Source organism: Diceros bicornis, chromosome 14, assembly GCF_020826845.1.
Source record: "Diceros bicornis minor isolate mBicDic1 chromosome 14, mDicBic1.mat.cur, whole genome shotgun sequence".
NCBI lineage: Eukaryota > Metazoa > Chordata > Mammalia > Perissodactyla > Rhinocerotidae > Diceros > Diceros bicornis.
The window spans coordinates 40,519,089-40,534,676 of NC_080753.1; the positions used below are offsets into that span (position 1 = coordinate 40,519,089).

Sequence of the window (15,588 nt, forward strand, 5' to 3'; positions counted from 1 at the left end):
TGGAGATAAAGAGTTGGAGAAGATAATCCACTACAGCACAACAGATTCAGCCTGTAGTTGCTTGACGTTGCTTGGTTCCAAAAACAGTAAGGAGACTGGGAAGAATAAATGCTGTAGAAGAAATTCAAGCACATCAAAGATGGTGGAGTAAAGGCACCAGGCAGAGAGGGTCTCTTTCAAGAGATGCTGTCTCCGATTGGAAAACAATGCTCCAGGTGAGGATCGAACTCACAACCTCGGCATTACTCGCACACATACTGCCATATAAGTACCGCGCGCTAACCGATTGCGCCACTGGAGCACACATTTCCCGCTTCCGGTCACTTATGACACGGTCTACACGGGAACATCCAACGTCTTTGTTCTGGTCGCGACGGCCCAGGTGCCTTCCGCTCTCTCGAAGTCCCGGGGCTGCATCTTGTGCATAAAGGCGAACTGGGTTCAGCTGTGGACCTCACCGGGCCACCAGTACTGAAGGCGCGAACTGTGTTCTGCTAGCAGAAACGTAGGCGGATGTTTCCAAGGCGACCGGGGAAAGTGCAGACGCCTGGAAGATTCCGACTGCCTCGGGCGTTCCCAGGAGGACCTTCGGTGGGCCGAGTGGGCGGGCCAGCCTCCTGCTGCTGCGTGGGTCCCCGAGCCTTTCCATTTGCCTCTCTCCAGGATGCTTCTCGCGGCGTCTGCGGGAGGCTTGCTGTCTGCGCTCTGGGAAGGGGTGAGGGTGGCAGGACCACGAAGCCCTTTCGAGTGGGATTTACCAAAGCTATTCCCTTTCCTTATCTCCTCTTCTCCCCTAACAAACACGTTAGACACCAAAGGATGCAAACAGTTATTGAGAGGAAGTAGTGCTGGGCTGTATTTTCTGCAGCTAAGTGGTCTCAGAAGCAGTCGATGGAATGGGGGACAGCAGCGTTTTTTCTTTCCTCGAGCATCTTTGCCTGGGACCTGAAAGTCGAAACTATACAAGGGAAAACAACTGAAACAGGCCCAAGATCGAGTCTCTGAAATTCTGGGTGTATCTATGCTGGGTTAAACTAGGCTTTTACAAATATCTAGCTAGGTTAAAAACCTCATGCTTGGGAGAGTTTTGGGATGCGAGAGGGTGGAGAGGAGCTATCTCTAGAAGTGGATGTGTGTGTGTGTTTACACGGAGTGTCGGGGTCTCTCTTTTGGGTGGGCGGGGTGGACGAGAGATTATGTACAATTAGCTGGTTTTTCTATCCCAAACAGTTTCTTTTCTTAATTCCCTCTTTTTTATTACAATTTGCCATATATACGTGTATATATGTAAAAAAAAAAAATCCTGTAATGTAAGACAGAAAAATGTTGTCATATATGAAAAGTACCGTGTACATGAAGTTCAAAGGAGGAAACAGAGCCCCTGAAGTCTTCTTGAAGCCTCTGGTATTTGCCCCTGGAGGAAGACTATCTTCCAACTCGGATAAAAGATCACCACCCAACTAAAGAGCACCAAGTAAATGACCCACTATCTTTAACAAGACTGATAAAGGGGATTGTCGCACACGAGGAAAACTGTACTGAAGCTGCTAACTCGAAGAATTATTTTCTATAGATACACAGACCCTGAGAAAATCCTAGTCACAAATCTTCTGATGTGTGAAATGTGTAGGGCACTCAGCCTTCGTACATCTTTCCTCAACCGTAACCCAGGTTCCTGACACAATTAAGCCCTAATGCGTCCACTGTATGTAATGAATTCACTTCTTTCCTAGAATGGAACTAGTCAGGTACCATCCATTGAGGAAATAGTGACTCAAGTCATAACCTGTTTTCTGTGGGTCAGCTGTAGATCCCTGGTTGAGAAAGGTTTGGAATCTATCTTGCGGACTCCACTCCAAGTGTCCCGAACTACGCCCAAGCTTCCGGGGCGATCAAGCTGAGAGGCTAAAACAGTTGTTCTCAACGTATAGTCACCACACATCAGCAGTATCTGGGCGGGGACGGGCAATGTGATTTAACAAGCCCTCCAAGTGATTCTGATGCACGCTAAAGTTAGAAAACCACTGGGCTAGACTGTACTCACTAGAAGTGACGGGCACTCCGTCCAGACCAGCCGGCCGGCCGGGGAAGGCCAAGCCGCGGGGGAAATTGCCTGGCGGCGGAAGGGGAACCACTGATGTTACAAACCCTCCCGATTTCCTAAAGCGTCCGCCCCGGAGCTGGGGGAGTCTCGGGGTTCTAATGGCTCAGAGGACCAGATGTTGGCGAAGCACTTGCGCTTTTCCCGGCCAGGTTCATTTTTTCTCCTCTGGAAGTTGGAAAGTATTGTGCCCTGATTGTGATTTGTGATCCTGAATCCGCGATAAAGTCCGCCGTAGAGGCGAAGGGACTCGGAGTAAAATATGCAGATCTCCCCAGCGGCGGAAAGCACCGTACTGCCCTCGGACCCGGGAAAGGGGCCAAAGTCGGGTGTCTGTTCCTGAGGCTTGGATGAGGAGTCAGCCACTGCTTCTACTCGTTACTGGGGGCAGCAAATCCTATTCTGGGCAGGGGCCTCCTTCTGCCGGTTGGCCACTGGCCAGACTTACAGGAGTCCAATGCCGAACCTGCCCCTCTTCCTTTTCCTTTTTTTTTTTTTAAATTTAAATCTCAGTCTCGTAGTCTTCCAGTCACCCCTAAAAATCGTATTTGCGTAAGAATCCAACAAGTAAGCCCCTTAGAGATCGTTTAGCTCAGTTTTTCTTATCCCTGTCTGCACATTAGAATAACCAGTTTGTGGTCATGCTAAATCTGACCCTTGCAAAAGGTCATATTGGCCAGATCTTTCCATGGCAAAGGTAACACCTTTTGTAATTAATAAGTAAATCTGAAGTGATACTTTGAGATCTTTTAATAGTATTTTTGTTTGATAAAAATAGAATAAAGTATAAAATGCATTGGCACTATATATACATACACACACAAATACACACACATACTCATACATCTATTAGGTCACAATGTAAAACACATTTCTTTCTGTAGGTTGCATTCAAAGTGTTCCATCTGGTGTTGGATTGTATATTTATAGCCCTTGAGGCTAGAGTGAGATGTATCAAGTCTGGTTCTGAAAGGAGAGTTTCTGGGCCTGTTTGCACTAGACTATCTTGGAGTTTTATCTTGTTGGGGCACTCTGCTCAGCTCTATGTTAACTAAGAGAATTGAATAAAACCCAGTTTTCTCTCTGTGATCCTAAGTCTACTTCTTATGTCAGTTTTCTCACTAAATTATCTGTCCCTGATGGTCTCTAGGTTGTCACCTGTGTGGTTCAAAGGGAAGTGCCCAGAGGTGAACACCAGTGAGCATGGCAAAGGAAACAGTAAGCATCCCGCTATGGTCAGTAGAAACTCAAACATCGTTGGACTTTTTGGAATCTTGTCCTCTATAAGATATTGATGAGAGAAGTGTCTTTTGGAAAAGGACTTGAGAAGATGGTAAATTATACCATCCAGTGTGGATATGTCCCTTCAGTAGTTGTATCACATTTTTCTGAAACTTATTTCTATATATATATATTTTTTGCTCTGGTCCCATCTCTTTACTCCCTTCTGTGATGAAATTTCTTCTTCAACTTAACAAAAAATCTTTATTTTTTATTACAAAAGTAATATGTGTTAATTCACATTTTAGATAAGCAAAAAGAATAAAATAAAAATCAAATGACTGACTGGCTCTCTGATAACTCGGGTCCCTTTAATACTTGCCTAAAAATCACCTTTAATCACCTAAAAGGCATTAAACAGCATCTGAGAAGTGTAATTTGGATGCTGAAATATACTAATTCTCTGCTATTTCAATATTTTACAGAGGCAGTAGGTGAGAATATTTGAGATCAGGATTGTCCGAGAAAAGATTATAGTATGATCTTAGAAAATATTATTAATCTCCCCATTGCAGGCTCTCTCAGAGTATGTGAGCATCTAGAATTCCTGTGAGCTTCCAGGGCAGGTTATTTCTGACTGATTTCTGCTTGGATGAAACAGAGTGATTTTCTTATATTCCTCCTGACTACTCCCCTTCACCAGCTTTCCTGGCTATGAAGATGCAATCATGTGTACCTTTTCAAAAACCCAGACCAAGAACTAATCCTAAGATCTCAATACAGATATCTGCTATGTGGAAGTTTCCCTGCAAAAGCAGAGGGCAGCTAGATTACATTCTAGGCCAGATATTTATTTTCTAGACTCTTTCCACCTTGGCGTGTATCTCTGAGTATCCTGTGGGAGGTCTGTCTGAACTTTCCAAATATCCTCATTTTGGATATTATTTTTAACATTCATCTTGCTCCTTTCAAGTACAGGGAAGGTAGCTCTTTTGAGATAAATTTCCATTATCACCTTTGAATTTATTCAATAATGTTTTATTGAGCATTCTGAATGATTGAGTGAGTTTGGGAATATCCAGTTCACATTTGTCTATGAATCATATCAGTAGTCAAGATAGTATTTAAGAAGCAGGTACTTAATCAATTTGTATTGTGTGTTGTTTAGGTAAAGGGTATTTATACAGTCACGGTTTTGTTTGTTTCATTTGTTTTTAGAATGAGGCTTTGAGTACGTGGAGTCATGTTTGTTGGCAGTGCTCATTAAGCATAGTTGTAGTGTAACAAGCATTTCTTGATAGAGGATGGGTTACTTGGATCTATGAGCTACTGTGTTCAAAGCATAATTAATTGAGTTATTCTAAAGTGATTATACAAAAGAACAACCAATCTAGAATTCTGTACCAACCTGGTGAAATTATCCTTCAAAAGTGAAGGAAAAGTAAAGAGTTTCTCAGACAAATGAAAATTGATGAAATTTATAGACAGTAGATCTGCTTTGCAATGAATATTAAAAGAAGTTATTCAGAGATAAGGAAAATATGAGTCAGAACCTTGTATCAACATAAAAGAAAGGAAGGGTGTTAGAGAAGGAATAAATTACGGTAAATTAAAACCTTTTATTTCTCTTATTCTTAATTAATCTAACAGGTAACAGTTTGTTCAAAATAATAATAGCAACAATGTATTCAGTGCTTATAGGTTAAGGATAAGTGAAGTGAATGACAACAATGTTGTAAAGGACAGGCGGGAGGAATTAAGTATACTTTGTTATAAAGTACTTGTACTACTTGTCTAGTGGTGTAGTATTATTTAAAAATGGACTTGGATTACTTGTAAATGTTTATTATAAAAACAAAGGCAACCACTAAAAAAAAGAAGTATAATTGATATATCCTAAGAGAGGATAAAAATTGAATCATACAAAATAATTAAAACGAGGGAAGGCAGAAAAAGAGTGGAAGACAAAAAAAAAGAAAACAAACAAACAAAAACCAAAGAACAAGGGCAATAAATAGAAATCAGTAAGAAATATGGTAGATATTAATCCAACATGTAGACCAAAAATAAATGGGTGGAAGAAAATATACTATGCTAACACTAATCAAAAGAAGCAGGAGTAGCTATATTAATTTTAGATAGAGCAAACCTTAAAGCAAGGAAAACTATCAGGGATAAATAAGAGCATTACATAGTGATAAAGTGGTCAATTCTCCAAGAAGACATAATGATCCTTAATGTGTATGCACCTAACAATAGAGCATCAAAATACATGAAACAAAAACTGGTAGAATTGCAAAGAGAATTAGGTGAATCCATTGTCATAGTTGGAGACTTCAACACCCCTCTATCAGAAATGGAGAAATCCAGCAGGTGGAAAATCAATGAGGACACAGGTGAACTCAGCAACACCATCAATCAACTGGATATACATCTACAGATTACTTCATCCGACATCAACAGAATATACATTCTTCTCAAGCTCACATGGAATATTCACCAAGATAGACCATATTGTGAGTCATAACACAAACCTTAGAAAATTTAAAAGAATAGAAATCATACAATGTCTGCTCTAAACCACAGTGGAATTAAACTAGAAATCAATAACAGAAAGCTGGAAAACTCCAAAACACTTGAAGATTAAACAGCACATTTCTAAATAACACATGGGTGAAAGAAGAAATCTCAAGAGAAATTTTAAAACATTTTGAACTAAATGAAAATAAAAACAAAACTCACCAAAATTTGTGGGATGCAGTGAAAGCAGTGCTGAGAGGGAAATTTATAGCAATGAATACATATATTAGAAAAGAAGAAAAATCTAGAGTCAATCATCTAAGCTTCCACTTAAGGAAACTAGAAAAACAAGAATAAATTAAACCTAATGTAAGCAAAAGAAAAAAAATAATAAAAACTAGAGCATAAACCAATGAAATTGAAAAGAGGAAATCAATAGAGAAAAATCAACAAAACCAAAAGCTTGTTCTTTGAAAAGATCAATAAAATTGGCAAAACTCTAGCTAGTTGAAGAAAAAAAGAGAGAAGACGCAAACTACTAATATCAGAAATGAAAATGGAGACATCGTTCTTGATCCCATGGATATTAAAAGAATAATGGAATAAAGGAATATTAGGGATAATAAAAGAATATTATGAGCAACTCTACGCTCACAAATATGATAACTTAGATGAAATGGGCTAATTCCTTGAAAGATGAAATGCACCGAAACTTACACAAGGAGAACTATATATTCTGAATAGGCCTATATCTATTAAAGAAATTGAATCAACAATTAATAACTTGCCAAAACAGGAACCCTGTGCCCAGATGGGTTCGCTGGTGGAACATATAAGGGAGAAATTATACCAATTCTCTACAATCTCTTCCAGCAAATAGAAGCAGAAGGAATACTTTCTAACTCATTCTATGTGGCCAGCATTACCCTAATACCAAAACCAGGCACAGGTATTAAAAGAAATGAAAACTACAGACCAACTATATCTCATGTACACAGATGCGAAAGTCCTGAATAAAAATATTAGCAAATTGAGTCCAACAATGTATGAAAAGAATTGTGCACCATGACCCAAGTGGGATTTATTCCAGGTATGCAAGGCTGGTCCAGCATTCAAAAATCACTTAATATAATCCCTCATACCAATAGGCTAAAGAAGAAAAATCACATAATCATATCAATAGATACAGAAAAAGCACAGGAAAAATCTAAGAAGATTACAGCATCTTGTTTTTGCTTAATCTTGATGAAAAAAAAAAATTGTAGTTCTTCCAGCTGTGTAGAAGAGACAGAACAGTGACGTTAAACACGATTTACGTCAGTGAATGAGTCATCGTTTCCTTTTTTCAAAATTTAATCCTTCCCTCCTCCTGCATACACATCTCAAGTACCCCTTCCCTCAGTGCTGTTTAAGCCCTCAGTGCTTGCCAAGATAGAGTGTCTTGGTTAAGGGTATTCAAGCATTGTTCTTGCAGGCTATTTGTGCTGAAAACGTTTTTATTGCTTGTGTTCCCTTGTAATGACTTTATACTCATTATCGTATTACATTTGACTTTGATAGTAACTAGCCTATAGGAAAAGAAAAACTCGATCTGCTGACAGTCTTATTTCTCATTATAAATTAACAAAATGTCATTCTTATAATTGACTTCTGGTGCAGCATTCCTGTGGGCATAGAATGCATAGGTCAGCCAAATTTAGTGTTGAAAACCTCTTGACAATTTTATTTTTCATTGCAAATTAATAGATTTGTAATTGATTTGTATCTATGAGCTTTATTAATGTACCCCTAGAGACAGACTTACTCAGTGATTTGATAAAATCATATGTCAGAGCTTATGAGAGAGAACCAGAAATGGCATCACTAAGGGAATTGTCTAGGGAGCATTGCTCTTCCCCAGGGGGCATCGTCTCTGTCTCATTGAACAATACCAATAATTCCTATCTCCAAGGATTACTGCAGGGCTTAATTTAAATAAAAGGGTATATATAAAACACCTGGCATGATTCTGATTAAATAACATTTCTTTATTATTATCCATGTCATTCTTTCCTTCCTTGTAAGCTAGCTAGCTACCTGAGAATCCCTATTATCAGAGGTTGTGTAGTCAGCACGAAATGAGAGTAAGAGGACTCTCATGACTCATGGTGCCAAGTTTTAATAAATGAATACATCTACTCCTACAAAAGAGATCTCCCTTGTAAGTAATAGGTTATTTTATTTCCATAACCTAAGAAATTCAACCTGTTGACAGTCATGTCTCTTACTTACTTAGCATCTTGTCTACGGAGGAGACAACCATATTTTCAGGTTAAACTTATTATCTTTGCTTTGATGCATTTTACCTTGATTATGTATTCTCAGAGAACAATATTTTTCCAAATATTTGAGAAACACCTTCCTTGTTTTTCCTCTGTATTGCCCGGGAGTACAATGCATCATTTGTTATAAAATGAGGTACACCTCTAACTGAATATTTTTCGAGTTCATTGCATGTAATATTTGGATTACTTCAGAAAGCAGTATTTGAATCTAGAATCCATTTGTATCATTGGCAAGTTGTGGCACAGCTGACTTTTAAATATCCTGAATCCAGGCAATAAATATGGTTTCAAATATGTACAATGATAAGTCATCCTAGCCTGTGTGCTTCTAGATTTGAAACTTGGGCAAGAATACAAACTACTTAGTGTATAAGTTTTTAGACTGCTCTAAGTGATTCTTTAATACATTTAGTCTCATTCCAGTTACTTCTTTAAGTTACTTAGTTTTCTTAATGTGATATTAGGGATCTCTGTGGAGTGATGCTTAATATCAAATTTTGGTATAATGTTTAAAAATGGAGCAAAGGATTCAAATTTCCAATAATAATTATGATGATGATTTAAAGTAGTATTTATATGGGGCTTCTTTTTTTAAGTACTTTTGCATTTATTTTCTCTACGAAGTTCTATAGCAGTCCTATAGGAAATATTTTTATCGAAATAATGCATTGACATTCCTTGATCGCTTACTGTGATTAATAAAATGATGAGTGTAAATAAACAGTCAATCCCTTATAGAATGTATATCTGAGAGACCCTGAAAAGTCATATAGTTTAAAAATTATCAGTGAGCACAATTGAATGTAACAGAGAACAGGGAGCATTTTCAATCATGTAAGCAGAGGTTTGCAAAAGAAAGAGAAACTAACTTCTAGCCCTTTAGGTGACCGAAATGTCAAATGTATATTTTTTAAACTTCTTATTATGGAAATTTTCAAATATATGGAAACTTATATAATGAGATAATGAACTCCCATGTAATCTGTCTTACACTCAGTAACATTTTGCCAATCTTGTTTCCTTTATCTTTCCACTACTTTTTTGTGTGGGGTTGGGGGGTAGAGGAAAGTGTGGGAGTATTTTAAAGTAAAACCTAAACATATCATTTCACCCTAAATTCTTCAGTTTTCACATCTTAGAGATAACAACTCTTTTTATTTTATTTCACTTTATTTTATTTATAGAAGTACAATATCATTATCACATTCAGTAAATTTAGCAGTAATCCCTTACTATAAGAAGAGACTTGGCCAAAAGTAAGTTGTGAAAATAGGATTTGAATCCAGGTTCTCTGGCTCCAGCTTCTCCTACTTGATTCCTTTTCCAAGCCATTAAAAAAATTGATTGTGTTTTTAATTCGAGGATTGAGGGGTTGTATATAAGGGAGGGAGGAAGTGACCACTGTTGACAGTGAACAGCTTGCTTGCTAAATATATTTACAGTTTCCCTTTATTCCTTTTTTGACACCAGCAAAAATCTATTTGCCCATCTGCTTTGTTTTCCTGGGTCAGTTCAAAGCTCAGGAGAAAATATGGTGCTTTTCTTTTTTTTTTTTTTTTTAATTTTTTGTTTACTGCAGTAACATTGGTTTATAACATTGTAAAAATTTCAGATATACATCATTATACTTCTATTTCTGCATAGATTACATCATGTTCACCACCAAAATACTAATTACAACCCATCATCACACACATGTACCGAATTAACCTTTTCACCCTCCTCCCTCCCCTCTTCCCCTCTGGTAACCACCAATCCAATACACAATGGAATACTACTCAGCCATAAGAAACGATGAAATCCAGCCATTTGTGACAACGTGGATGGACATTGAGGGTATAATGCAAAGTGAAATAAGTCAGAGGGAGAAGGTCAAATACCATACGATTTCCTTCATTAAGTAGTAGATAATAACAACAATAAACAAACACATAGGGACAGAGATTGGATTGGTGGTGCTTTTCTTAATGGGGCTCTCACCAACCTTGAGACTTAAAGATATTGCCTTGCAATATCTATTCTTCTCAAGTCTCAGGGATGGGTTTCCATGTGCATGTGATTGTCGAAAGCAATCTTTACTTTGTTGAATTACCTCTGATTTCCTGCCATGAATGTCCCTTCTTTCCCCAGCCAATGGCATTATCATGCTATCCTCTTTTAATAGTACAACTGGTGGGCACATACATCTACAGTGCTAAGCTGGAAATGTATTATTGCTGCATACTCTAACATCTTAGTTAGTCCTAGAAATATGTTGGTATAGTACATACCTAATGGAAATAGTCAATTGAGAGAAACTGACAGATATGCCAACACTCTGTCATAGGGATGAGCCTTTTGTTCCTAGATCAGTCATTCATTCATTCCACAAATATTTATGTAGCACCTGCCTTGCGTTGTCAGACAATATTTTAGGTGCTCAGAATACATAAGTGAATACAATAGATAAAGATAATCCCTGCCTTCCCAGAGCTTACATTTAATTAACTTCTAAATAGAGGTTCTTAGCAACCCTTTGCTTTCTCATCACATTATTTTCATTTGTTTGTTAATTCCTCCATCAACAAACATGCAGAGTGTCCACCATTGGCCAAGCAGTGTGCTAGACTATAAAGTTGGGGTCAGAAGGCATTACATGTCTTAACATCATTCTGATGAAGGATCTGAAGGGTGCAGTATGATCCACTGTACCTTTAACACAAAACTGGTTTCCACTTACATCTTCCCAGTTATTTCCCTGATTATCCCGTATTCTCTCTCAAGTGTCCTTCAATCTTGTACAGGCATACAGTACTCCTGCCTATTGAGTATTAGAAGGTAGAGCTAAGGGCACAAGCCATAACTTTTGAGGCACACATGTGCCAAGAGAAACAAATGGATTGCTGGGTGAAAGGGTATAGGAGATGTCATGTTTTTAAAAAATAGGGGCAACAGTGTAGGATCTCACATTTTTATTGGAAGATAGAGTTCACGTACTTATGATGTCACTAAGAATGTTCTGGCCAATGGGGACACAGGAGGAGACTACAAGGTTCTACTCTTGAAAAGAAGGCTAGAATGGACCTCAGTGTAAAAAGGCGCTATAGAAAACAGAGTGTAATCAGGAGATGAAAGCTGAAAGAGAAGAGTTAAAAGAAATAAGAGAAAAGGTAAATTGGGATCATTAACAGTAAGAGAAGGAAAAAAAGGGGGCTGTGATTCAAGGGGAGTGATGATGAGGAGGAATGTTGAGGCTGCAGAGTATCAGAAAATAACTTACTTCTCTGACATCACCAAGGAACGTATTTGGTATATCCTATGTTGTTGTTTTTTTTTCCCTTTCTGTTAACAGATATGCACTGAAATCCTCCTACATGTAAAGCACTATGTTAAATGTGGTGGGATGTTAAGTCAGGGCTATTGTCCTCTAGGACCTTCTAATCTGGGAGGTGAGACAAGGTACCCAGACACCTAGCAAAGCATAGTAACAATACAAGTTGTGGACGATTGTGTACAGGTGGTTCAGATAAGATGTGAAGATCAAGGAGAAAGATCTCAGTCCTTGCTGGTGAGGGACACAGGGTCAGTCTGTGGCCTGGAGAGGATTTGGTTACAGGATGAGGAGGAGGGAGAGCCCTGCAAGCTGAGTATGAGAAAAGGCAAGGAGGTTGAATTTGTATGGGTATTTAAGAATGGGGGGAGAAATCCCAAAGGAACTGAGGAAATCTAACTCATTTACCTTTTTTTTGTTGTTGTTCCTGCAGTCAGCACCCTTTTGTACGAAATGTGGGATAATTAGACTATATCGCGTTCTTATCCTCACCTGCACTTTCACGGGTTCTGCCCTTCTATGGTGGGCCTTCAGCCTCTCCACCTGGGTAAAGATAGAAATCCCAGGCAGTTCCCAAGTCCTGTTCAGTGCTCTCTTCGCAATCTGCACTGGTGAGGTCACATGTTGGATGCCTCTATCAAAATCAAGTAAGTCCTGGTCTTGAAAGGGAGGGCCCTTCTCCAACCCTGTCCCTTCCAGGAATTGTCAGCTTTTTTTTCTGCCCCAGCACACCTGAAGGAGGCAATTACACTCCTTCCAGTAATAGTGGCTCATTTCAGAATCTATAAGGATCAGGCCTCTATAGGGATACCAACCCAGCCAGAATCAGTATTCCAGATCTTTTTGTAGGTTACTTCTTCATCCATCCCTAAGCTTCCCACCAGTTGCCATTGGTTCCTACCTTAAAATCTCTGCACTGTTTCTTTAGTATTCTACGGATTCAGCCCCAGGATGGAAGGGGGCCCTAGAGGGAGCTTCTGGCCTTTCTCCCCTCTCCTTCCCTAATTCAGACTACTTCATGTTTGGTCGAATTTTCATGATCAGCGCCCTTCTTCTCTCCTTCTTCCTGAGCTTTATACTCCTGGCCTTCCCTCATGCCCTTCCTGATACCTGGAAACAGTACTTTGTCTTCACAATCACCTTCTTCATAATAGGTAAGGGATGGGAGGAAGAGGATTCCCTCAATTGTTCTGGTTCTGGGTTGGAGTGGTGGTCAATTGGGCATAGCCTCTTAGAAACTATTCAGGGACTGCTAAGGAAAATGATAATCCAATGAAAATAAAAGGAAAAGAGTAGGGGGAGCTAAAGGGACAACTTAAGGTCTTGGGAATTAGCCCTAAGGCCATAGACTAAGATAACCAGATGGCTTGTTGCCCTTTTGTTCCTGAGTAACAGGTATCTGCGTGTTCCTTGCATTACTACTGCACTCTCTGCATATTTTGAAAGTAATTCACTTACACAAGGAAGCGAAAATCACCTTTCTCTACCCAACATTTATCCTTTTGTTCAGCGCCACACTATTTTTCATATCTGGTGAGTGTTCTTGGAGCTTTGTGAGTTCTTAGGGTAGATCCTGAATTCAGAACAATCACATCTATGGATTTCAACTATTTCCTTTGAATACTGTTAGTTTCTGCCATGGATTTGGTGTAGTGATGTCTCATTTGCTCATTGCATCTGCTCCTATTCTACAAGGTTAGAATTTTGCCTTCATAGAAGATATAGAATTCATTTCTCCTATACATTCTGTAAGAACCGTGTCTTGGAGATGAGAGAGAATCTGTAAGACAGATTGTAGTAGGGCGAGGGGTAGGTGGAGTAAAGAAATGGTATTGACAGAGTAATCTGTCCTTTAGGTTCCTCATTTGTTAAGCCTGTTTAAAAACTGTAAATTTCTTAACAAATATCAAATGTTGTAGGTATTTTCATGTTCAACATCATCATTCTTTCCTCAGGAATTCTCTGCTTCTTCAGCTCCCATCATTGTTGGCTTCGGTGTGTTTTACTGCAACCAATCCAAGTGAAACCTCAGCAAATATCAGTGGCCAGTGGGAACAGTAACAATCACAGAGAGGAAACCAGGTAGAGGTGGTTGGCCTAACCTCACTGGCGGTGAGAAGACTGCCTTTAGCAGAGACATCATGTCTAGCCTGTAATTCAAGACTTCACAGCTAGACGCATGCTCTTGTTCAATTACTGTGTAAGACTGGAAAGAGTTGGCCTGTTACTAATCATTGTTCAGATATAGATTAGGATTCCAGGAACTTAGGTTTTCACAAGAGAGTAGACATAGTTGGGGTGCGGGGGTTGGGGGATGAGTGTGTTTTAGCTCCTGGGCACTCGGAATGAAAAACTTCTCACCTTGAGGATTCCCTAGGCCCACTCCACCCTCTCACTGGTATTCCTGGTCTCCTGGCAGTAGTTTTCAAACAGTAACAAAGCTCTCCACCTACCAAGCCTGAGTTTTGATAAAAATTCCCTGCCCCCTGGGAATTTCAAGTGTAGTATCTTTTCACTATTGTATTTTTCGGGACTCTTTATTGAAGGTAACAAAAGCTTATCCAAACTACCTTAAACATCAACAGAAGAGTGAGTTTATTGGAAAGATGCAGGGGTAGCTCATAGACTCAAAGGAAGTTCTGGTAGAATCAAGAAAAAAAACTCTGGAGAGTAGAACCTGGAGATCATTTCTTTCAGGTTACTATTTTTTTTTTTCCACTATTCAATGAAGGTTAATGGAATTTCCTGGTCCATAAATGTAATCACTATCCCAAATTCCCCTTACTCATCACTTCCAATGAATCATCAAAACCTGTCTTTTCCACCTCAGCCAGATCTCTGTTCCCCCCTCTGAGCCCTCTTCATACCCAGTGGGCCAGACCAGGTGTTTGTCATCCCTGCCCAGACTGTGGGGTCTCAAAATGTGGCTTCTCCCCCATTGCGGTCTACCTCTACAGTGCTGCCCAACTCAACTTGATCTTTCTAAACACAGAACTGAGAATGTTCTCCTTAAAAACCTATTTTGCCTTTTTCTTGCCTTTAGGATAAATTCCCTATTTTGATAAATAAAGTTATTTGCAAGTAGGCACCAACCTATCTTTCAAAATATTTTAATTTTTTTATTGTGATGCATGTCATACATGAAAAAAGTATTAAAATGTATATATACAGTTGGAAGGATAAGAAATGAATCACCAGGTCTAGAAAAAATAATATTGCCAGTATTAGAAGCCCCTAGTGTGCCCCATCGACCTGCATTTCAAGCCACTTTTCCTGCTCCTCCAGCTCCTCTTCTCCCTGCCAGCTGAAACCATAATTCTACCACATGAAACTGCTTTCCTTAAAATATGCTAGGCATCATTTGTAACTTTAGTTTTGCACATCCTGAACCCCCTGGCCCTTTATTTTCTTCTTCACAAGGCCAAATTTGTTTTTCCTTCAAGATTAAGCTCAAATGTTATGTCATGGAGAGCTTCCCCTGACTTTCCCTCCAGAGTTAATTGCTCTACTTCTGTGCTGCTAGTGCATTTTTTTCTTTATTTATGGGGTAGCACTTCTGTTTCATTGGAATTATGAGTTTAGATTTGTCTCTCTGGCTAGATGTTAGTTCCTTGAGGAATGAGGATTAAGCTTTATCTTTGAATCATTAGGGTTTCACATTTTGCTTGGTAAATGGATATTCAATAAATGACTTTTGAGTTATTGAGGTTAAGCTTTAGAAGATTGGGAAGGAGTTGGACATTGTTATCAATGACGGCTACAGTTTGATTGCCTAAATATCTGCCAGGACTCTACCTGCACTATGCCATTTAATCTCACAATAAACTTGCAAAGTATCATCCCCATTTTGCAGATAAAGCAACAGAGTAACTGAAAAGTTATGTGATTTGTCCAAATTCACATAGCTAGTAAAAGGCAGAGTCAAATTTTTAACCTCGGTCTGTCTCTAAGGCTGCCCTTTCTTTCCATATCGAGTTTCTTCAACACGAACAATGATAAGAATAGAGAGTAAAAGTTAAGACAAAATGTTAAACTATGGTTATGCTGTGGATGAACAGATCATGATGATGAACGAAATTAAAAATATCAACTGTTATTAAAGAAACTGCAAA

General features: G+C 39.0%; 1 non-coding gene across 1 annotated transcript; it reads right to left on the reverse strand.

Moving 5' to 3' along the window:
• Positions 1–207: 207 nt before the first annotated feature.
• Positions 208–301, reverse strand: TRNAI-UAU (transfer RNA isoleucine (anticodon UAU)). Its single transcript has 2 exons — positions 264–301; positions 208–243 (listed from the first exon to the last, which is right to left on the reverse strand). It is a non-coding gene; the product is annotated as a tRNA-Ile (tRNA).
• Positions 302–15,588: the final 15,287 nt, after the last annotated feature.